The sequence below is a fragment of the Clupea harengus genome, unplaced genomic scaffold (genome assembly GCF_900700415.2).
Source record: "Clupea harengus unplaced genomic scaffold, Ch_v2.0.2, whole genome shotgun sequence".
Classification (NCBI taxonomy): Eukaryota; Metazoa; Chordata; class Actinopteri; order Clupeiformes; family Clupeidae; genus Clupea; species Clupea harengus.
In genome coordinates, this window is record NW_024879733.1 from 32249 (window position 1) to 56235 (window position 23987).

At 44.7% G+C, this 23987-nt stretch overlaps 1 pseudogene; it reads right to left on the reverse strand.

Moving 5' to 3' along the window:
* Positions 1-735: 735 nt before the first annotated feature.
* Positions 736-23987, reverse strand: LOC122130104 (annotated as a pseudogene).

Here is a 23987-nt window from a genome sequence, read left to right on the forward strand (position 1 = left end):
GATTAACTTTATTACTACATAATGATAGTTAGGCGTGGGAACTGAGGACCTTGCATGTAGGGATAAGGGATGGAGACACCACAGTGAAAAAACACGGCCAGAATCTGGCTTTGCTTTGCTGTGTATCCTCTTCCGGGTACCAACTGTAGCGCCTTTTCACCTACCCTAATTAAGGGTATTAAAATCATGGAATGGAATCTTCAGATGCAGTGATGGTGTAATAATCACAGCAATGTTATACTAGTCACATTTCTACACAGAAAATATGAACTACAGTTCATTTCAACTTTGGAGCAGACATTTGCCTCTGTACTTTATGTCCAGCATCCAAAGCCCACTTTAGTTTAAGTTATTTCACATCAACATACCTCTTACCAAATCAGTAGCATCTCTTTGCACTGCTGGAGCCATTTCATAGCATTGTGCCAGGCACACGTCTGCCATAGGCAACCATAACGTTGACGCAACACTTTCAACCAATACAAAGTGCTCTCTGTGAAATAAAAGTAATCCAGACACGTGATTATAAAATTCTTTCAACTTTAATCAGTTCAAAAAGTCTCACAACAAATGTAACACTTAGAGAAGGGGACTGACTGCCACTAGCCATTGGTGTTTGATTTATACATTCCTTGCCTAATTAGATTGTTGGCAATTACATTTTTTCCTCTCTGGATAAAAGCAATTTTAATTTGAACAATTTAAAGATAAAAACGAAAATGCAAAAATACAAAATTAAATGTAAACCGAGTTTTATTTTGCTCTAAGTAGTGTCTTGAAGCACTACCGCATGGTAAACAATGAAAATTAGTACAATTCATTCTGAAAAAAGCTGAGTTAACATGAGTTGTTATAAAGAGGTAACCTACATTAACCCATAAATATTTCTGAACCACTTTCTTATACTTCGATTTAATGAAGGCTCACAAATGAGCAACAATCCTCATTGAGGAGAACAGAAACTTGATGTCGGCAAAGCGACAGCACACACGCACACACCTACCAAAGAAAAAAAAAAAGAAGAAAAAAAAGGACAATAACCTTATGTTCCCATGGTATGACCGATGCTATACAATTGGGATGATATGCACATAATCGAAACACTCCTCCAACCTCAGCAAAGAAGTGCCTAGAGAAAGCGCGTAACAAACACGACCCTGACACCACTAAAGAGGAGGAAGACCACGGAGACGAGAAGAGGGGAGAGGGAAGAAAAAGCAGCATCTTCCAGACCTTCATTCATAATCACATTCTCTCGTCACCGGCAGCTACAGAGGGCCACGGGACAGAGTTTAGGCTCACTCCCTCCTAAATACTGACATCACTTCCTGTCGGCAACATCATGGGGGACTTGGAGGAATTCTGCAGATGACTGGAGACACACACCTTTGCACAAAAGAAAGAAAACAAAACAAAACAAAACGAAAACGAAAACAAGGGATGTCCTGCTGCCTTATATATAATATATATATATAACAAATACAAATAAGGGAGGGGGCAGTGAGTTGTTAGGGCAAACAAATCCAAACAAAACCAAAAGTTTAAAATGTCTAAATCTTACAACCTCATGCAGCTCATAGATAAGGTATGTCCAACTGTATGCTTGAATGAACAATGCAAAGATATTACACAGAGGTCTCCATATAAAACGCATACTATGTAAAAAGGGCCACTGGGTGACTAGCATTTACATATTGGCATTGTTTTGGTCGACAACCACCAGAGTGCTAACCTCACCTCTCCGCAAGACAGGCTAACCACACACACACACGCGTGTGCACGCACGCAACCTTCCAAGAGCATGTACACACACACATACATACATATACACACACACACACACACACACACACACACACACACACACACACACACACACACACACACACGCTGCCCAGGGAAGGTGTGCCACCTCAGCACTCGGCTCTTGGTGGTGTGTATTCTAGTTTATCATTTGTGTCCTTATGTACAGTTGTAGGTGTGTGAGTGTGAGTGTGTGTTTGAGTGTGGGTGAGACTGATTCGTTTGTGCATGTGTGTGTGTGTGTGTGTGTGTGTGTGTGTGAGTGAGAGAGAGCTCAGTCACACATCTCCTCGGGGATCTCGTGGGGGTTGAGGATGCCGGGCACAGACATCTGAAGCTTGTGCTTCTCCTCCTGGGCCTGTCTGAGCGACGCCTCCCGCTCCTCCAGGAACAGGTCTGTGGTGTCCTCGCCTGCAAACTCCTGCAGCCCGGGGAGACGAGGAGAGAAGGTGAGGGGGAGGGGGGATAGAGAGAGAGAGAGCAGGAATGATCAGGAGGAGGAAGGGAGACAGAAAGGGAATTGGAAAGGAAGTTGGACAGATGGGAAGAGAGACATGGGAGACAGAAGGAGAAAGAGAGCGACAACAACGACGACGACACAAAAAAAAAAAAAAGTGTGAGTGAGCTGCCCTGGCTTAAAGCTGAAGCATGTCAGAGGCTCCAGTTCTACTGCCGCCCCCCTGCCAGAAATCTGTCAGACCCCCACTCCACACATGCAGACACGCAGATACACACCCAGGCCCAGTTACAAATTAATCCTACTGTACCCCTCTCCAACACACACAGGCAGGATTACATAGTGCACCCATAAACTGGAGCACACACACACACACACACACACACAGCCTGACTTCTGGCCCACTAAATCCTGTCCCACTGCACTCTCCCTGACAGTAATATGTACTCAGTGACCCTCAGAGACACACACACACACACACACACACACACTTGTTCACAGGCTGCTCGCATTCAGGCCCCCCTGATCCCACACCCGTATGCAGCTCATGGGAAACCCTGGACCAGTGCTGCGCTTTGTATTTATAGGAGGAGGAAAAAAAAAAAACCTCTACGGCAGCCTGGGTCAACAGCAACACAGATTTAGTAACATTGTAACCGTTCTTTCCCTTTGTATTTATAGGAGAAAAAAAACCCCACTATGGCAACCTGGGTCAACGGTAACACAGATTTAGTAACATTTAGTCTCTCTGCTATCAAAGCCTGGATACAAATGTTTGTCCTGCTGTGGCCAGTGGAGTGATTGCACTTCTGCCTTGGGCGGCCATAGTAGCATCTCACCTTAATCTGCACCAGGAAGTCCCTCAGGTGTTCCTTGAAGGCTGGGATGTCCTGGTTTAAGCTGAAGAGGCCTGTTACAAACACCTTGACTTGGGCACTGTCAGAGAGAGAGAGAGAGAGGGGAGGGGGGGAAATGAGAAGAAGAACATAAACCATTGCACAATTTGCTCAGGTGCATGGTTTCTTTGTGTGTGTTAGTGTGTGTTAGTGTGTGTGTGTGTGTGTGTGTGTGTGTGTGTGTGTGTGTGTGTGTGTGTGTGTGTGTGTGTGTGTGTGTGTGTGTGTGTGTGTGTGTATATGTGTATGTGTGTGTGTGGGGCTGGCTTACTCCTGCAGGTGGGGGAAGGCCGTCTTGAGCAGGTTGGCCACATACTCCTGGATGAAGCCCTGGTTGTTGACTGGGCTGGAGGGATTGAGGGCGGTGTTGATCTTGCCCTCCTCCACCAGGTTGAACATGTACGCCAGGATGGAGGCATGCATCGTCAGACCTGCCAGAAACACCAACGCTTGCTTTCACTTCATTTTGTTACACACTCTGAGCCAAAATCACTCCGGGCGGCCAAGTCAATTTAGGCCCAGTGCAACTACCGGGGGGGGGGGAGGGGGGGGGGGCAAAACCACAAAAACTACATAAACAGCCCTGATCCCTGCACAAGTTCCCACAAACCAGCAGTCATACACAAACAAACATGCACACTCATACACTCACACACTCACCGGCAGTGTGCGACGTATCCGTGACAACGGAGAAGATGTGCTGCAGGATGTCACAGAAGTAGGTCTGGTAGAAGCTCTGCGCCGCGGCCTCCTCCTGAGCCACGTTCTGCAGGAGCGTGTAGAGGATCTGCAGACCTGCAGCAGAGCAGGCCGAGGGGAAGCACAGCCAGGGTCAGACACTCCACACTTTTCACTCATTCGATTTTTGGTAAAAGCTGAAGCACCCGACTTAGATTGAAACTGACAACTTCTGCATTTTAAAATCACATAAATTGTATGCAGTGACACTCTCACTGACTAAACACTCAACTCTGCAACCAACTAAAATCCCTAGACATATACTTCACTTCAGTTATCGTGCATATCGTTCAGATTTCTAGCATCCTACTTTTGCCTTTTTAGACCAGGGAGGGGAGTATGGGGAGGGGGAGGGAACGGGGGGATGTGTGGATGGGGAGGGTGTGGGGGGGGGGGGGGGGGCTCACCCGTGGTCGGCCACATTCCTCATGGTGTGCTTGAAGGCCCAGATGATGGAGTCCAGCACCAGCTTGAACTGGGCTGGCGGGATGGCCAGGAAATGCTGGGAAGCAGTGGGAATTCACTGCCTGGAGCAGGTAGAAGAAGTGCGTCCTGTGCTCGGGGTATTCCTCAAAGTCCTACACAGAGACAGACAGACAGACAGACAGACAGAGGGGAGAGGAAGAGTGAGGATCCCGGTCATCTACACTTGACAGCAGCAGCAGAGCTTGTTAATTGGGGGGAGAGAGAGAGTCCTGTTGTAGACGGCGGAGGAGAAAGGCCCTTGTTTTAACGACCTTGGGGATCTGACACATGGCCGCTACCTCGGACTGAATGGCGCCCGTGGCACGGAGAGCCGAATAAGCACACCTGGTGAACTAATCTATTTAGGGCAGTATGAGGTCCAGAGCGTGTCACCTTGTTGATCATGTTCAGAGTGCACTCGAAGACGGCATCAAAAATCTGTGGGATTTCCGTGGTGATGTGCCCGCCAAGTTTGTTTACGATGGTTGCCATGGTGCTGAGCACCTCAGGTTCCCTGGCAGCCGGAACATTCCGCTGGTAATCGATAAGCACGGCATCCAGAAGTGGAGGAACAAAGTTCTCCCCCACCTGCACACACACACACACACACACACACACACACACACACACACACACACACACACACGCACACACGCACACGCACACAGAAACAAACACACGGGGATTAGACAGGATCAGTGGCAGGCACCAGACGTACGACTGCTTGTGTCGTGTCACAACTAGACTAATCTCAGACAGGAGGTTACAGCCAGGTGCACCCTGGGAACACACCTCAGTATATACATTCCTAGGTCTCACTCAAGGTTATTTTGCCCCCGACACAAGAAGAAATAAAACTTACATCTAAAAAAAGAACTAACAAGTATACAAAAGCTTTCTAGTTAACTCTCAGTGGAAATACAGCTATTACCTCCAACAGCTACTCAAACTGCACTTGCAGAAACGCCTAAAATAGCTTTGGCTGTGAAGTACGTTTCTTAATGCTGACACTAAATCGGTCTCTTCAAACTACTGTACTGAAATTCCTGTCACTGATTACTCTGGGCGAGTGCATCCCGGGGGAGAGAGAGCAGGCGTGCCCACACAGCGTTGGTGCACTGAGAGGGTGTGGGCCGGGTCGGGCCGGGTCAAGCTCACCATCTGTGGGTCGTTGGAGCGGCTGACCCAGCCAGAAATTAGCTTTAGCGTCTCCCGCTTCACTGTCCTCATGCTCCTGATCAGAGGCTGCTTAGTCACCATCTCACCTGTGGCACAGGAAGAAGGATGGACACTGGTTAGAGAGTACACACACACACACACACACGACAGACACACAACACACACGACGCACGACAGACACATGACAGACACACGACGCACACACACGACAGACACACAAACACCTCTCCATGACAGCTGGATTTAAGATGCTGATATACGGTTGTTAAATTCTCAGTGGGATGCCTGTCATTTCAGGATCATCATTACACTTTTACATTTCCTCAACTTGTCATCCTATTTATAGCACCATGTAGTCAGTACTGAATGCAGACCTGGCTTATAGTCATTAGTAGCACACAAGCTCACAAGAGGTATTCTCACAAAACACACGCATGGCACAAAACGGATCTGACTTCCACACACAGGAGTTAAAAAACAGTAGATGCGATGTCAATCCCATTGGATGCAAACTGTGCAGGGTAGGATGTTTGAGCGCACACACACACACAGGCGCACAGACACAGACACAGACACAGAGACAGAGACAGAGACAGAGACACACACACACACACACAGAGACACACACCATTGGTCTGGATGGCAGCAGAGATGTTCTCGCTCAGGCACTTGTAGACGTTGAGCATGTCCAGGTAGATGCGCCCCAGCTGGATGACGAAGGGGTGGCCCACGGCCTTGCAGGCCCGCACGTTGGTCTTCAGGATGCTGCCCAGCTGCTTCACCGTCTCTGGGTCCTTCAGGATGTCCACGTTCTGAGCAGGGGTGGGGTGGGGTGGAGGGGACAGGAAGTGGACAGGGGGAGGTTAGTTATGCCACTTTCATACCATTAACAGCTTGTTTACACTGCTTTCCCCCATTAAAACAAAAATCTGTCCAAAATAAATCAATAATAAGTTCATGTTGAGCTACAGTACATATAATCCAGGTTAATAATATTCATGTATTAATATTAGATAGAGCAAAACTCAATATTTGCTTTAAAGAATGCCGGGGGGGGAGGATTTGTGCACTTAGGTCTACATTTGAAGATATGGATGCTGACCTCCCTCCAGACACACACCCAGCCCCGGAGCAAAGGATGAGTATAGACGTGTGATGGAGATAATTTCCAAACACTGTTAATGACTTAAGAATATAATAATCAAGTGCCTTGTATTATTAATTACCTTATATGAATCATGTACTTATGTAAGCAGGAACATGGCTTTTCTGTGTTTCTGCATGTGTGTAACTTGGAATACTAGGTGCCACTTAGTCTGCATATGTACAAGAGCATGTTTAGACCAGAGGTGATAAGAAGGGACGAACTGTGCTTCTTCTAACCTTGCAAAACTTCCATCCTTGCCTCGGACGTGAGAAATCCACCACGTGGTTTTCTCTGCTGAACGCTCAACTTCTGTCTATATAAACCGTGTGCGATGTGTTTATCATTGCTTCACTTTCAGCCTTGTGCTGGGAGTGAGCCCGATTGCAATTGTTGTCTGTCTAATAAATATACTTATATGCAGCTCCGGAGTCCTGAGGTAACTAGGGTGAATTTTCACCTATCATAATTGGGGGCTCGTGACCGGGATTCCAACAACCTCATCGACTCTCCATGCTGGGCTAATCATCAGGACCTAAACCGTACGGAAGAGTCACATATATTTCCCTAACAAATTTAGGGCAGTCACCTTCCTTAAGCCTGTAAAGGAGAGCTAGTGTCTCTCCCAAGCCCCGAAGCGCGTTCGGTGGAAGAAGACGAGAAGGCCTCTGAAGGAAGGGTATAGAAGGAAGGGTGGCCTCTGGGCGTGGAAACATAGCTAGGGAAAATATTTCTATGAGACTCCGTTTTTCTAAAGACCTCCAACTTGAATTGGAAGGAGGCCAGGGCCTGCCAGCGAGGAGAGCCGAGAGTGAAGGAATTGAATTAGACTATAGGGGTTGGACTCCGAGCTGTTAGTGAGTATATTGTTTGTTTGTTGTGCGTGCACGCTAGTATAGTTTTTCTTGGGGTTGAGACTAACTTTATGGTTTTTACCGAAGCATTTTATTAATTTTATCTGGACTATTTCTCTGTAAAACTGTTTTAAGGGTACCATGGCACTGTCGGAAACCATATTGTGGCTTCAATATATCACATGTTATTCTCAGAGATATTTCCCTAACGAATGTTCTAGTCCCCTGGGCGCAGTCACCTTCCTTAAGCCTGTAAAGGAGAGCTAGTGTCTCTCCCGAAGCCCTGAAGCGCGTTCGGTGGAAGAAGACGAGAAGGCCTCTGATAGAAGGGTATACAAGGAAGGGTGGCCTGTGGGCGGGGAACATAGCTAGGGAAAATATTTAACAGGGTAAGACGGAGTCTATGAAGCAGCACTATGGTTCCGACTGAGCTTAAGACCAGGCAGAAGGGTTTTATTACTTTTATTCCTTTTATCATGATTTTAGTAATCCAAGAAGCCTATCGGAACATCAAGTTCTGATACGATGTTGACCATTATTTTACTCCATGTATTGCTCTTGCTGCTTGCTTTTATTGATTTTATGTAAAGCACTTTGAACTGCAACAACCATCTGACACACACACACATGCAAAAGACCCGGTTTCATTTGAAAACCACAAAGCAGACAAGGCCACCAACCAGGCCGGACTGCAACAACCATCTGACACACACACATGCAAAAGACCCGGTTTCATTGGAAAACCACAAAGCAGACAAGGCCACCAACCAGGCCGGACTGCAACAACCATCTGACACATACACAATTGAAGAATTAGATCTCATAATACTAAAAGATATGCTGCAATATTGAGCCATGTTGAAAACATGCCCCAATAAGTGGGGATAGTAAGCATATATTTGTACTTTTATTTAAATTTGATGAGAAAGATGTTTAAATCATTCATTATTGATTTTATTGAGTTAAAAGCAAATTGAGAATCCAAGAGTGAAATTAGTGAAATTAAGCATGCATGTTGTTATCACTGTTTGAAATGATGTATGGAAGAATCTACACTGCCTAAACTCTCAAACCATTTGCTGAAACAGACTAAGAGATTGAATATACATTTGCAGAATATATGGCAAAAATGTGAATTAGCAAAATGCTCTCAGAACTCTCTGTGCTCCGCAGGAACCTGTGAGGCTGAAACCAAGGTTGGGCCAGGAGATTGGGTAATAATCAACAGCCTCAAAAGAAAACACTGCCATTCGCCCAAGTGGGACAGACCATACAAAGTGCTACTGTCAACATCTACCACAGTCAAAATAGCGGAGAGCCACCTGGATACATCTAACATTGTAAACGAGTAAGCCTTCCTTAGAAAGAGACAGAGGATAGGAGCTGTCCTCCTCTACAGTTCTCCAAGGCCACTGTGACAGAAGTCCAGCTACAAAGGGGATTCTTTGCGTTAGACAATTTTTCGTCTCAAACCTGGTGAAGAAAACTACACTGTCCAGTGGGGTAAAAGAGCCTAGTGGATACTGGGAGGGCAGGGTGGTCCTATCTCTGTGAAGTCATGGGGGTTACAAGGGAAAAATGAAACAATGTGTGAAACATTTGATAATAACGTACTGCTCTACATTTTGGTACTGTTAACATATTGATCACAACAGGCACCGGTCTTGGTCAAATGTCCGCGATGGGGCCTACCTAAAGATCATCCGTGGTGATGGGAAAACCAGACTGCCCAAACACACTTTCCACAAAGAGACTGTTTACATTTTCCTGCCCAGTAATATTCAACAGCCGATGTGATCTGCAGAATGCCTGATGGGGAACAGGGCCTTCAAGGACACAGCAAAGAGGCCTTGTTTGAATGTTATCTGAAGCCTAGGCGAGCTAATGACACACACACACACACACACACACACACACACACACACACACACACACACTCACACTCGACACCCACTATGTTGGCCTACAAATGCAAAGTATACAAATGTGTGATGTGAAAAATGATGATTGACTTATGATGAGATGAAATAATGCTCAGTAATGATCTCTGTTCCGAAAATCCATGTGATGAAGCTCAGAGTGGTGATTTTGAATTATCCATTGAAACGGATAAAAGGAGGGACTGATGGAGATAATTTCCAAACACTGTTAATGACTTAAGAATATAATAATCAAGTGCCTTGTATTATTAATTACCTTATATGAATCATGTACTTATGTAAGCAGGAACATGGCTTTTCTGTGTTTCTGCGTGTGTGTAACTTGGAATATTAGGTGCCACTTAGTCTGCATATGTACAAGAGCATGTTTAGACCAGAAGTGATAAGAAGGGTCGAACTGTGCTTCTTCTAACCTTGCAAAACTTCCATCCTTGCCTCGGACGTGAGAAATCCACCACGTGGTTTTCTCTGCTGAACGCTCAACTTCTGTCTATATAAACCTTGTGCGATGTATTTATCATTGCTTCACTTTCAGCCTTGTGCTGGGAGTGAGCCCGATTGCAATTGTTGTCTGTCTAATAAATATACTTATATGCAGCTCCGGAGTCCTGAGGTAACTAGGGTGAATTTTCACCTATCAACGTGTGTGTGTGTGTGTGTGTGTGTGTGTGTCTTACCTTGGTGGCCTGCTGGATGATGCTGTCCCACACCTGGTTGGGGAGCAGCATGTACTTCTCTATCAGGTGCTCCTGCACGGCCTGGTCCGTCTGCGCTCCGATCATGTAGCCCACCGCCTCGTAGAACGTGTGCACCTGGAATAACGACCAGAAGATAGATAGAGAGAGAGAGAGAGAGAGAGAGAGCGAGAGAGAGAGAGAGAGAGAGAGAGAGGTACAGGAAAAGAAAGCAGTTGTGTTCATTATACAGGTCCCGATGGGGAAAACAAAGGCAGAGTGCAAACAAATAAACGACGCCGCCCGAGATACAACTGCTGATTCTCTGCTCAACCCTGAGGCCAGCAGCTCATTTCAGCCAATTTCCTGCCTGTAAGCCCCTGTAAATGACCAGAGCCAGTTTACTACGGCGAAGTTGCTCCCAGTCTTAGACCACACTACTGTGGGGGCCATGAGGCCAGGGTGGAGAGCATTTGTTCTTCGCTTCACACAAAGGCAATAAATACACTTCTATGTCTTCCCACAGATCATACAACTCTGCTGTCAAAGGAGCTGGTGTACTGCTAGAATGCAGAAGCACCCAATCAATAATTTGACAAAGTTAACATATTGGCAAAATCAACATAAGATCATGATGGGGCAAAAGACAGCTGTGACTGTGTGCTACTGAGAGAACCTTTTAAGCAGAGGAAGCACTTCTAGGATCATACATACATATGATGTATATAATATATACATAATGCAGAGCATAAGACAATAATTCAACAGCTACTCTATGACAATCTCAGGTCCGACTGGCATTAGGTGTGTCTAGAAGGTGGGCTTAGAGGCAGAAATCAGGAAGTGCAGGCCTTACCTGCTGGGGCTGGAGGTCACAGATGATGGTGTTGATGTTGTTGAGGATCTCGTCGATGAAGGGCATCACCTCGCCCACCTGCACCTGGACAAAGTGTCGCCGGCACTTCTGGGCGATCTTGATGAAGGTGTCGCACGCCATGTCTTGCACGCCATCGTGGGTCTCTGCAAAACATTGAGGCTCATAAGCATACCACAGTACACAAGAATGTGAAGGTGTACCAACCCTGTTGGCAAATAACTTGGTATGAGGACATGCAGAGACGTCCGTGCTAAGCCTACTGCCAATCACTCACCGTGCATGAACTCGAACAGCTTGTTGACAACAGTCTTGAGGAACTTCCAGTGGGCACGCAGGAACCGTGGGTACTGACCCACGATGTACATGATGTTGGAGGCGATGATGGCTTTGTTGTCTTTCCCCCTCTTCTGCTCACATAGTCCCAGGAGGTCCTGAACCACAAACACATCAAGCAAACACTCATCAATTCAGAACTGCTATTTCTATTCTCAGCCACCAGTAATCATTTTCAGTAATTGTTCCAGCTAATTGGCTGTATATGGATTGATACGGGGGGTAAAATACAAATAGTTTGTGAGGATTAAATTCAATTCAATTTTATTTATATAGTGCCATAACAATACAATTGTCTCTAGGCGCTTTACAGAGCCCAGAGCCTGAACCCCCTTAGTGCAGACAACCTCAGATGAAAAACTGGACCTTACGTATCATACTTCTACGTATCTGTCAGTCTGCCCCAGGGCAGCTGTGGCTACGGATGTAGCTTACCACCACCGGTATGACTGTGTATGTATGAATGACTACTGGACTCTGGACTCTGTAAAGCGACTTCAGGTATTTAGAGAAGCGCTATATAAGATTGAATTGATTGATTGATTGATTCTTATCCATTTGGTGTTCACCCACCTTGATCACAGTGACCAGGAACCTCTTCTCGTCCTCCTCGTGCATGGCTCCACTGATGGAGCCTATGGCCCAGCAGAGCGTGTTCAGGTTCTTCCAGGACCACTCCGTCCCGTTCACCTGGTTGTGCAGCTTCTCGGTCATGATGCGCTCCGTGTCTGCGTAGTCCAAGTGAGTCAGGTAGACTGAGGACCACGGGGTGGAGACGGGCAGAGCAGAAAGAAAAAAGAAAAAGAAAATAATTTGAATCCATAATACTGAAAGGGCGAGGTTGAACTTAAAAAGCCAGTTGTAGTTTGACTGTATGCTTGTTGCCCTAGGAAGCATAAATAGACAAAAGGCTAAGCTCTGACGATATCAAGTAAACAAACCAACAAATGCCTCCTGGGTCACGGAGAAGAACACTCACCAAGCGTCTCCCTCATGTTCTTGTAGAGGTTGATGGAGTCCGTGTCCTTCATGAACTCCCGCACCACCTCGCCCTGGTCGTTCTCCACCACCAGCACCTCCTCAGGCTTGGCCATGCGGCTCACCATCAGCATTCGCACCTGGGGGAGAATGGGGGGGGGGGGGGGGGTGTGTGTGAGTGGAGGAGTCCTTCCCTGATCCAGTGGGCAACACTTCAGCAGATATGAGGAAACTGTGCATGAGGAGGAGGAGGAGGAGGAGGAAGAGGAGGAGGAGGAGGTTTCTAAAAAAATAAAGTTTCCGTGTTTAGCTGTGCGTATCTGCAAGCTGCTTCAGCTGAGGGCTTGCTGTTGATTATACCATGGGGAGGTGGGGGGGGGGGGCGGGCGACGACGACGACGACGACTCACCTTGGAGAGGACGGGCAGGTAGAGCTGCCTCCTGGGGGGCACGTCGAAGTGCTGGCTGCCTGACAGGAGCGGCGAGGTGGAGGTAGAGAAGGGGCTCTCGCGGTACAGCTCGGCCGCCAGGTGGTTCCAGTACTCCAGGCAGATCTTGAAGATTTCCGTCTCCTCCACCTCAGACACCAGCAGCATGTAGTGCAGAGCCTGGGAGAAGGAAGACCAAAAAAATGGAGAGATTGAGGGGACTATGCTAACGTCAGTGTGACACCAGACACACACAGAGAGAGTTTTCAACCACGACAGATCGGGCAGATCAGAGAGAAGGCTGCCGAGGTGCTGCTTAGGGAGCAGTGGAAGCAGAAGCTTGTGCATGTGATGGGCTGAAAGATAAGCGTGCTAGTTTAGGGCTTATCTTAAAGTTGACACCACTGTTTCGCAACTTAGAGGTGGCAGGGCCTGCGTGGCACTGATAAGGCCCTGGCGCGGTGGTGACGATGCTAATCAGATGGTTAGAGTGGGAGGAGAAGTGCGGGGGGCAGAGGAGAGAGCAATCAGAGGCTGGCCTGGTTTGGGGTGTAGGAGGCCAGCTGGAGGCCGGGCAGCCTCACCTCCATGAGGGTCTCCCGCAGGTTGAGCCTCTTCTCGATGAGGCTGGCCGTGCTCCCTTGAGGAAAGGTGCAGAGGAACAGGCTCAGGTTCTGGATGAAGTTCTGCTCGTCGTCCTTGCCGTTGGCGTAAGCCAGGCGGATGTTGGTGTTCAGAGGAAGCATCTGTTATGGGAGGAGGGAAAAAATGCTTTCGAGGTCAAGGTCAAAAATATGACACTGACGGCAATGTCAAAAACATGCAAAGCATAAAAATTCCAAGGCAAACAACAAATATTCAAACAAGACATCTTGTGTTTTAACGACAGCCGGTCAAGTCCTTTGGCAAGTTTATTTTGCATTAATGTCACTGGTAGAATCAGTACTGTTTGAGCTGCATCATCGTGAGTGTGAACAGTGTGACAAACTGCTCCTCATACTGATCACGCTCACACCGGCGATCTCCCGTCAGGCACATTCAGCGTCACGTTGCGGAACATGGGCACGTTTTAGGAACTGCACAGATGAAGGGGGGCAAGAGCAACACGCTTTTACGACCAGCTGGTACAGAACACCCTCACGCATGTCGGTCGTTCGGTCGTTAATATCCTAACTAGGCATACCTGAAACACAGGCGGGTCATCTGAGGTGAACTAAAGCACGTACCTTATATACAAGCGTGCTGATGAGCTTGGTTTCAAATAGTAGCCAAGTGGTATCCAGTTGAGAAACCGAAGCAACGTTTCTAACGTGGCGTGGACCAAGTGGGGCATTCTGGGAGTTTTCCTATGGAGCAACCAAAGACCAAAAATGAAATGTATGTTTGATTTCCTCAACAGCAGAAACAAAAGACAGACAAACACTCAAAGTCTGATACATACCATGACAAACTGGCAGAGCTGGAAAAATCTGGGAGAATTCATTACACATGCTAGAGGAAAAAAACAAAAAAACAAAGAAATGAGTGTTAATAATAAAATAACAGCAGACTTGAATATGACAGCCCTAACCTGTAAACTTCTGAATATTCTAGTCTATTGATCAACACTGACTGAATCAAAACAACGTATAAAGTGCAAGAGTGGCTTTAGATTGATCCAAGCCTATTGGGCGGAGGGCACTCAATCTCATTTTACCTCAGAAGAGCATCAGCACACTGAAGTTTAAGGGGCTGATGTTTACTTAGCACCGATGCCATCGTTTAGCTTGATCTCAAAGCCGTCTCAGGGTCTCCGTGTCTCACCTGTCTTTAAGGTGCTTGGCTTTGACCTGGGTCATCTGTCCGCTGGAGAAGTCGAACACCTCCTCGCTCAGCAGCTTCAGGATGACCATGTTGTTCTGGCACAGGCTCTCGCTGGTGCGGCTGGCGCCCACTATGTCACTGATGAAGGTGGGCCAATGCTTAGGCCACTCCTGCTTAAGGATCTACATGTGCGCACACACACACACACACACACACACACACACACACACACACACACACACACACACACACACACACACACACACACACACACACACACACACACACACACACACACACACACACACACAAACACACACAGAAAATACACTCCAATTTGTAACTCTGTATAGTTAAAATGCAGACACCACTGCAGGAATACAGATAAATAAATCATCATATCGATTAGACATGTTTTCCATTTATTTTTATATATTTTTTTATAAATATTAAAGTATTTACAAATCAATCACAAAAATGTAGGACAAGTAGACCTTACCTGCACCAGGATCATATTCAGCTTTCCTATGTATACCTTCTCTTTCTGCAATGTCACATAAGAACAGTGTCACAAGGAGGAATTCCAAAAAATCAAAGAAAAACTGAAACAGACTCTGTCAATATGCATAGGGCCTATCCGAGCTGCACCACTCACCTCAACACTTGTTGCGTCAGATGACGTCTTGATTATCAGACCGACAACATACTTTTTGATTCCTGCACACAAGCAGATAAAAAGACAGAACGTTACAGTCCGCTTATAGACAGAACAGGCCACAGGCAGAGCCAATCCTGACACAGAGGGGTTGGGGGGGGCATAAGGGTTTATAACAGTGGAATAAATAAAAGATATCTGAAGGAAAATAAAAAAACAAAAACCCAGCACATTTCAGAGAACTTGTTACATTGTTTCTTGCCATGCATAGCTCAGTGAGTAAACTAGTGTGCGCCAGATTTGGTTGTAAAACTTGAAATAGATACATGATTTTTATTTTCTTAAAAGTGTTTAGAGATATTTGCCAATTGTACTACTGGGAATGATCAATGACATCATTCCCTTTGAACAGGACAGGAGAAAAAAAAAAAAAAAAAAAGAAGCTTTTAGAGACATTGCCCTTTGGAAGATGACTGTTCTAGCTCTATCCACATTTGCTAGGAGCATCATCACATGACCACAGTAATGTGTAGAGAACCAATCACAGACCCGGATGCAAGGCAGAACGCTGACAGGTGAAATGACATACTTGCCAGTCGCCCTGCATTGGTTAGCCACTTGAACAAAACTCAGGCATCTACGGTCAGAAGTGGGAAGTCTTAGGTCAATGATGGAAAGAAAAAAAGCTAATAACTTGGAGGGGAAAACAAAAAGAAGTGACTTAATAATGAAATGATTAGTTTTGACTTCTTACTTTCTTAACCTAAAATGAAATAAAAGCTTTGATTAGAGGCCAAACAAAGGGCTATTCAGCATTAAGACTCCTGTAATGCATCTTATCTTACAATTACATACGTACTATGGGCTGCCTTAAATCCTCTTAATTTAAAAAAAAAAATTGTGGTAGCATCTTAACATGGATGTAGAACAATTGACAATTTCTCTTACTTGTTAAGCTGTTGGGATGTGCAAAAGAGTACCGACTGAATCCTATTAGTAATCTGGAGTCAAAAGCTCTTCAAAAGAACACATACATCCTGTTAGCATTATAAATGTGCCCCTCCAGTCTCTGTGCACTTAAAACATTAGAGACTTTCCCATTAGAGACTTTCTCTCTGCTACTGCTGATGATGATGATTATGATAACATGAGTCTGAGGATTGTGAGGGATGGAAAAAGCATGAGGAAATGGGGGGATGCTAAATTAAAAGAGGCATGTGTAGTTCACCACTTCATTCTCCTCAATGCATGCCTGGTGACATACCATTATTTGGCAGATAGGGGGGCAGCAAAGTATGGGACCTTTAAGGAGAGCCAATCAACTTTGGGCTTGTCAATCAAAGGGTAAGAATCTATTTCATTTCATAAATTACACATTCTGACATAAAAAATTATAAAATAAAATTAAAAAAAAATCAACCATATACTAGCACACACATACACACACACAGAGCGCCTTAGGTAGAATGAGGAGCAGAGAAGCTGGCCAAATTACACCCCAGGGGACAAACGTTCATAGTTGGAGTATTTAACTCCATGACGTCTAATGCTGTGCTGATCATATTACACTGAGAACTGAATCATCATATGGGTACAGTAGTGATTAGAGAAGGACATGCTCAAATCTATTTCATGGAAAAAAAACTATACAAATAAATAATCGAAATAAATAAAGCTTCATAGATAAATAACTAACTTAACAAGAGGCTTCAAATACATGTGATAAAAATCCACATGTGAAAGCTTTTTGTGGCAGTCTTGTCCGCAGCTAAATCAGGTGAAGGCATAGCTGTAAATGACAATATCGAACAGTAGCTGCAACAGATATCACCGATGATCATTCCTATGCAAGGCACTTGTCAAAAGCATTCAGTATACCTTTAGATTTCTGCGTCACAAGTTAGAACTTATCTCTTACAATAACAACCAGCCTTCACAATATGCCTTTTGGGAAACAGGTCCGCTACGAACAGCATGTTCTTGCTTTGACTTGCCTTTTTCTGCAGTGGTAAAGGGCCGCCACAGTGCTGAATCCAATCCTTTCGGAGAGGGAACTGCACCCAGCCAAGCAGAAACGCACACCAGCATGCTTAGCGGAGAACACGGTTCAGCTTGGCAACAGCACGTCGGGGGTTGCTAAATGTGAATATGTGGCCGCGACCGAAAAAAGCATCTTACGATCTCGAGTGCTGTTGTACGAGGAGGCAAAGTCGGCACCGCATCTTGCTCAAACCCGCTAACAGCTAGGGGGGAGACTTTGTCCACTGGGGTGTCATGTGTGGAATTGAAAAACTGCTCCTATGAAGCGATTTGATTGGTGAGCTTAGAAAATAAAAGCTCCTTTGACCTTTTTCTTGGCCTTGGGGTCAGAGATGTGTGCATGGATGACAAGGCAGTGTTGAACGAAACGTACCTTCACACTGGTTTCGTGGTAAAATCTTCCATCTTGTTTTTATAACCGTTTCCAGAATCTGCAGGGCATAGTACTGTAATGCCAAAAGAGAAAGAGTCGTTAACGGCATCGGTTTTACCCAAGCAGGTCAAAACATGTCACCACAGCTGTGTACTTTTACCACCAAAAATAATTAAAAAAAAAAAAAAAAAAAAAAAAAGGCCTGAATTGAGCCTGCCTGAAATGTTTTCAAATGTTCCTTTAAGTAAAACAAACATGAGGGGGGAGAAAAAGAAAGAAAAGAAAAAGAAATCTGATTTGGACAGGTTCATGCAGATTTTCAGTGGGGTTAAAATAATATGCAACTCGCTCTCTATGAGCCGCTATTTGGATGAAAACCCTGTAGCAGTCCTGCTGTTATTCCCTGCATCACACCAGAACAGTGAAGACAGCAAAGCGAGGAGGGAGACGGAGGAAGGCAGGCCAACGCCTACGCCTCACCAATAGCATCTGGCTGCAGAGTTGCTCACTGCTTCAGACACTACCAAGCAGCACAACAAAATGAATGATATCGCCCAAAAAAGGAGGGAAAAAAAACAGAAAAAAAAGGGTTGCTGACCCCTGCAGAGTGCCAGAATGGAATGATCTCTGCTTTCCTCATATTTTCATTGGTTTCTTTTCTGGGGTCAAAAAAAAATGGTCAAGTCAAATAGCCGCGCCCTCACAGCTCATTTGCTGAAGATTAATAGATAGATAGATAAATAGATAAATAAATAAATAAATAAATAAATAAATAGCAGAACAGTTAAGACAATATGGGAAGTCATTCTTAATGTCTGTTTTCACCTTGAACTGGTGTGCCTCGTAAGAACAGCAAGACAGACCACAGGTTTAATTTCGCAACCCTCAAATGCTGTAGTGTGATGTGCTTCTCATTCTGGTTTTGTCTTTCAGAAATGCAAGGCTGACTTTTAGTTAGTGTACTTGTTAACGTCACTAGTGTTATTCGGATCAACAGTATTTCAGCTGTAGGGATCATCGACTTTAAGGTGCAGTAAGTAGTTTTTGTTGCAAAAACTTTAAAATGCTGGAAGGTCTAAAATGAAGATGTTATTCTGAGCGGACAGGGAAAAGATAAATGTTCCTGTGCACACCGTGCAACTTGAGTCATTGTTCACATATTTTATGCATTTGTTTATATTTTACAGGGAGACTTAAAAACATGAAAGACCTGAAACAAAGAACCAAGAGGTATAGAATGCAAGAATAGGAAGCTTCTTTCTATTAGGTCTTCACAAGGGAGTTGTGAGTATAGAAGCATTTGATCTATTTATGAGTTTGTTCTGACAACCAAAACTACTCACTGTAACTTTAAGAGGTGAGGGGTAGGGGGAGGGGAGGGGCTGAGAAATCAAGAGATGCACAGCAAGCTGTTAATGTTTCAAAGCCATGGGGTAAAGGGTTGTAGAGGGGGGACGTTTTCAACACAGCTATTGTAGTTATTAAAGGTGAACTTGAAGGTTGGACTGCCCTTAATGCTAAACCACTTAGAACCTACAAAACCTGAAGGCTTCCAAACCTTCATGCTGTTGCACCTTTAATTTCCGTTCAAGATAAACATGACAAAGGAGGAGGAGCACATAGAAAACAGTTACAAAAAGCAACAGCTCCTTCCTTACAGACATGTTTTATTCTGCCCCGCCCCATTATTATTTCCTTGTTTGTTTGTTTGTTTGTTTGTTTGTTTGTTTGTTTGTTTGTTTGGTGGGATAGCAGAAAGAGAGTCAGGAGCTGAAGAAAGTACAGTGAATGCGAGATCAGACACAGGGGAGACATGAATGATCCCTACAGGAGAAATAGCTGCTGCTAGCGCTTGGCTGTGATGAGGTCTAGATAGTGTCTGGCTGCGGATTCCGGAACCCTCCCTCAGCCCAATGAAACAAATGCAATAGAAAATTGATGAACAGAATTCAGTCAAAGGGAATCAAAAGGGTAGACCTTGTGGGAGGCCTGCCGCCCAAGCCTAGCTGTGTCAAGATGCACAGGAAGACACACCCCTTTTCTTCCTATTACAAGCAATCAACAATAATGGAACATTATGATTAATATCAAATATTAACACCTTCAATGAAGTAAAATACAAGCTGTTTAAAAAAAAAAGAAAAAGCAATTTAGAAAATAAATATAGTTCAGAGCCAAATGTTAAGGAGGTGCTTTACTATTAACACTTTTTTCTGTTTGATTTTTTTCTTTCCTTTTTTAAAAGTAAGAAAAATTAAGACTTTAGACAAACTTAAAAAGGGTTTACCTTTTCTGCTTTCTCTGTTCCTCTAATGACCTCACTTTTGGGCAAATTACTTGTTTGAACTTAAAAAAATACTGTTGATAGATCAACTCAAACATTAGTAATGACTTGTCAAGTGTTAAGAGCAATGTCACAGGCAAGCAAAAAAAAGGCAAACTGGTTTACCATTACTTTGAGGAAGTCTTTGAAATATTGAAGAGGCTGCAACTTCCACACAAACATCATTGGCATGACAGACGCTACCGTGAAGTAATGGAAACGGGTCACATTCAGTTTGCTCACTCCAATCAAGACCAAATCAATGCCAATTTTTTTTAGTCAAGGAGATGCAAAAGCTTTGATCTGGAACATTTTACCGCCATCAGTTGCCAGGTGAAGAGAGGTTTGAGGACGAAACTGGCCGCAGCCCGAGTCGTTCGGTAAAAGGACGTGGCATTATCCGAAAAGACTGGCCACTGTGCAGAGGTATTTCACTGTAAACAGTGGATCGTCACACAGTGCCTTGAACTTGGACTGTGAGTTTTCTCGGTTGAGAACGGAGGCTCTCAAAGGGTGGGAGGGCAAGGAGTTTATTCATTTCTATGTGTATTTGGCAAGTGTGTGTGTATTAGAGAAGGAGAGGGGGGTTGTTAAAGGGTTATCTGAAGATACTCCAGCGCCATCACTCCAAATGATTCACTTCACCCAAGAGACAAAAACAAAAGACCCCCCCCCCCCCTTTTCAAAACACATCAAGGGCAGGAAACAGGTGGTTACACGTGGGGCACAGCACAGATAGGCGATCAGAGATCCCAAACTAATGCTCTTGATCAGGTCTACTGTGAAACATTCTGCTCGAGAAATCTGACAGGACTTCCTCAAAGTAGAGAAATGGCCTTCCTCCACCCGAGTTGCCAGGCTTACTTTGGTGTTCATGTTCTGCGAGAACTCCAAGATGGTGTCTACTCTGGTCCAGGCATCCGGATGTTCTTTCAAATGGGTCAACACCTCCTGTGCCATTCTTTGCTGAAAAGAGAATCCCCAAGACAGGTAACGGACATTAGTCATTTATTACAGACCCCAATTTCAGAGGTTATTACTCAGTTGGTGCATCATTTGTAACAACTCTTTTGGTATGTCAAACAACCATCTAACATTCAACAGCATAACAATTACAATGTCATAAAGTGTACTACTACTGTGTCAACAATTGGGATGAGCCATTCTTACCTGGGGTCCCACACCGTGGTAGAGACAATTCACAACATTATCCAGCAGGTTAATATCCAGTTTCTGGTTGAAGTCCAGCAGCTGTCGCGCTGCATGGTCGGCTAACATTGTCATAATTGCTGGCATAGAGCTCTGCAAGGACAGGGAGGTGATGTTACGGGGGCAGAGAAAACATCCAGCAGGCAAAGTCATGTGAATTGAAAGTTTGGGCACACAATTCCAAACAGCTGACTGTATCCACCGTGCCCCCCCCCCCCACACACACACACACACACCATCCCCACACAATAAAGGTCTACTATCAACAAGCCTTAAATGACCTGCTCTGAGTTCAGTGCAGTGTCCATCAACTTCTTTTTTACCCCACATAAATAGCTTGTAAAAAAGACTTCACCAAAATGCTTTCATGTAAAGTAAACAACAGGGGGCCTAAATACTAAGCTGGCTGGGGACACCAGAAAGCACATGGTTGTGCTTAACCAAAGAGTATGCATGCCAGGGCACATTCAGTTCATCTCCACAATAGGAGCACGTGCACCTCTGCGCGTCCAACGACGTCACATTGTTTACATCTGCAGCTGACAGGCGTGGCCCAATCTTTCTTCGCGATTTTTTTGCGTCTTCAAACCCAACCAATAGCCAATGAATGAAGAATAACAGTTCTGCAACTAGGAGGTTTGTTTATATGCGGCAATTATTGCAAATGGTAGTACAGGCGGATGCCATTCGGTCCAAGAATCGACAAGGCGAGAAAACCTAAAATCTAGTCTTTGCTTCCCGTGACATGCCATGTCTACAAATGTATTTAGAATTTTCACAGATCACTCCCTTTACAATTATCATACAACTGCAGACGACTCAAAACAGCAGTTTTGTTATTAACACTAGCTATATGCACACTTGTCAAGTTAATCACGGTTAAAGACATATCTAGTTTACTATCCAACAAAAGCTCCAAGACAATATGGTAAACCCATTTCAACGTCCACAATAACTAGTGCAAATGCTTTGCCGAGTGTAATATCGGTTAAGCAATTTATATCCTTATGAAAGCCGAAGTGGACTTTCTAAACTGCTAGCTTGAGTGTCCAACCAACTTTGCAATGATTGCTCCAAACAAGATTAGCTCATTGTTGGCCTAGGTACGTTAGTGGTTTGAGTAACTGCTCAAATTACACTCTGGGCAGGTAGCAGAATTACAATCCATGTTTGATATCTTGTAACTTAACCAGTATGTCAGTACGCAACTCTATTACCATTTCAATAAAGCTAACGTTAGGAGATAACTTACGTCTGAATAATATTTCGTGCTGTAACAGTTAGCCGTTGGCTAAACACCGAGTCAAGTACAAAACGATGAGATAGGCACAGGTTCCAAATCACGAGTGAGCTGCTTACTACACTGTGCTCCTACAGCGAAGGTAGCATGTCAGTTTGTAAGTTATCAAAATGTAAGTTGCGGACAAAACAAATTTGAATAACTTTTCATGTAAATATGAAACAGTCCACAAATACATAAGTTACACCAACAAACGCATCTTGCAGTCACTCCTTCACGCGATTTAAAGAGATGACACTGACTTTGTCTTCCCCAAGTTGTATGGGTCTACCCGTTTCCACGCCAATGTTACCCCTCCCACCAACATGCTGCTTGGCGCAGCAAGCAAACAGTCGGACAAGTGAGGGCTAGCTAGCAACACAGCTTAGATATAAACACGGCATTACCTCGAAAAACAACAGAAAAACATCTACAATGCAGTTGTCGTTAACTATGTGTAGGACTCTTGTCAGTCGTTTGTCGCGTTTGCAGTGACGTTATCTAGACAAAAGTTGTGTGGAAAATGTGCAGCTCACTTGGCCACCGTTACCGTTAGCGGCAAAGTGCCTTTCTCCTGCAATGTTAATATGAACTGAGCACCCTGATCATACCCTGTTAGCTAAGCGGCTAACGTTAACGTTCATTGTAATGAGCTGACCACCAAACGTTAGCTACCGTTGCAAGGTGTCAATGAAACAGCCTTTATGCTAAATGTGTTTACAGCATGACGTATACTCCATTACCTATCCGACATTGAGAATCGTGAGAATTAGCCAGTTAGCTGACTAAGAAGTCAGATGGGTTCATTCAAACCTGACTCACACAACTGCTTCTAGCTAGCTAACATGAAAATCATAGACACCCATTCACAGCACGAGTTCTGTCACACACCCGCAATACCTAGTAACGTTAGATAGCTAGCTTTACAGTCCTGGCCAGCTAGCTGCGAAGAACACCCTCGACCTTTTAATGTTACTTACCTACGATTAATCTGTGCTTCTTTGGTTTTATTCCCAAAGTGAAGTAAAACAAATAACAGTGACAATTTTACAGCACTGTCCCCACGTATAAACCCAAATGATATAATGTTAAGGTTAACCCGTAAGTTTTAACACAGCACTGAGCGTTACCTACCAAAAATCCAAGCCTTTGCCTGAAAGAGGGATGGCTTTTACGCCACGAACTTACAAAAGCTGTCTAGCTTCAGTATTCCAGTTGCTTGATACTTGCTAGTTTGCTAGCATGAGCTACCTAGCTACAGCTAAAAAAAGGCTGTCTATCCCCTAACGTTAGACAGCCCCTGTTCCACTATAGCTATGATAACGTTAGTTGTTGGATGGTGATGACCACTGATGTGGAATTCGCACCAATAATCACGGCAAGCTGAGTAACTTCGTACTCCGATGCATTTTACGAAATAAAATAAAGCTTAATTTATAAATTATATCTTTACTGAGATAAATTTTGCAGCGGGCGGTTTGAGAGACTGTGAGCCTGCGCCTGTTCTCCTCTCAAGCAACAAACTCATAACCGGTTGAA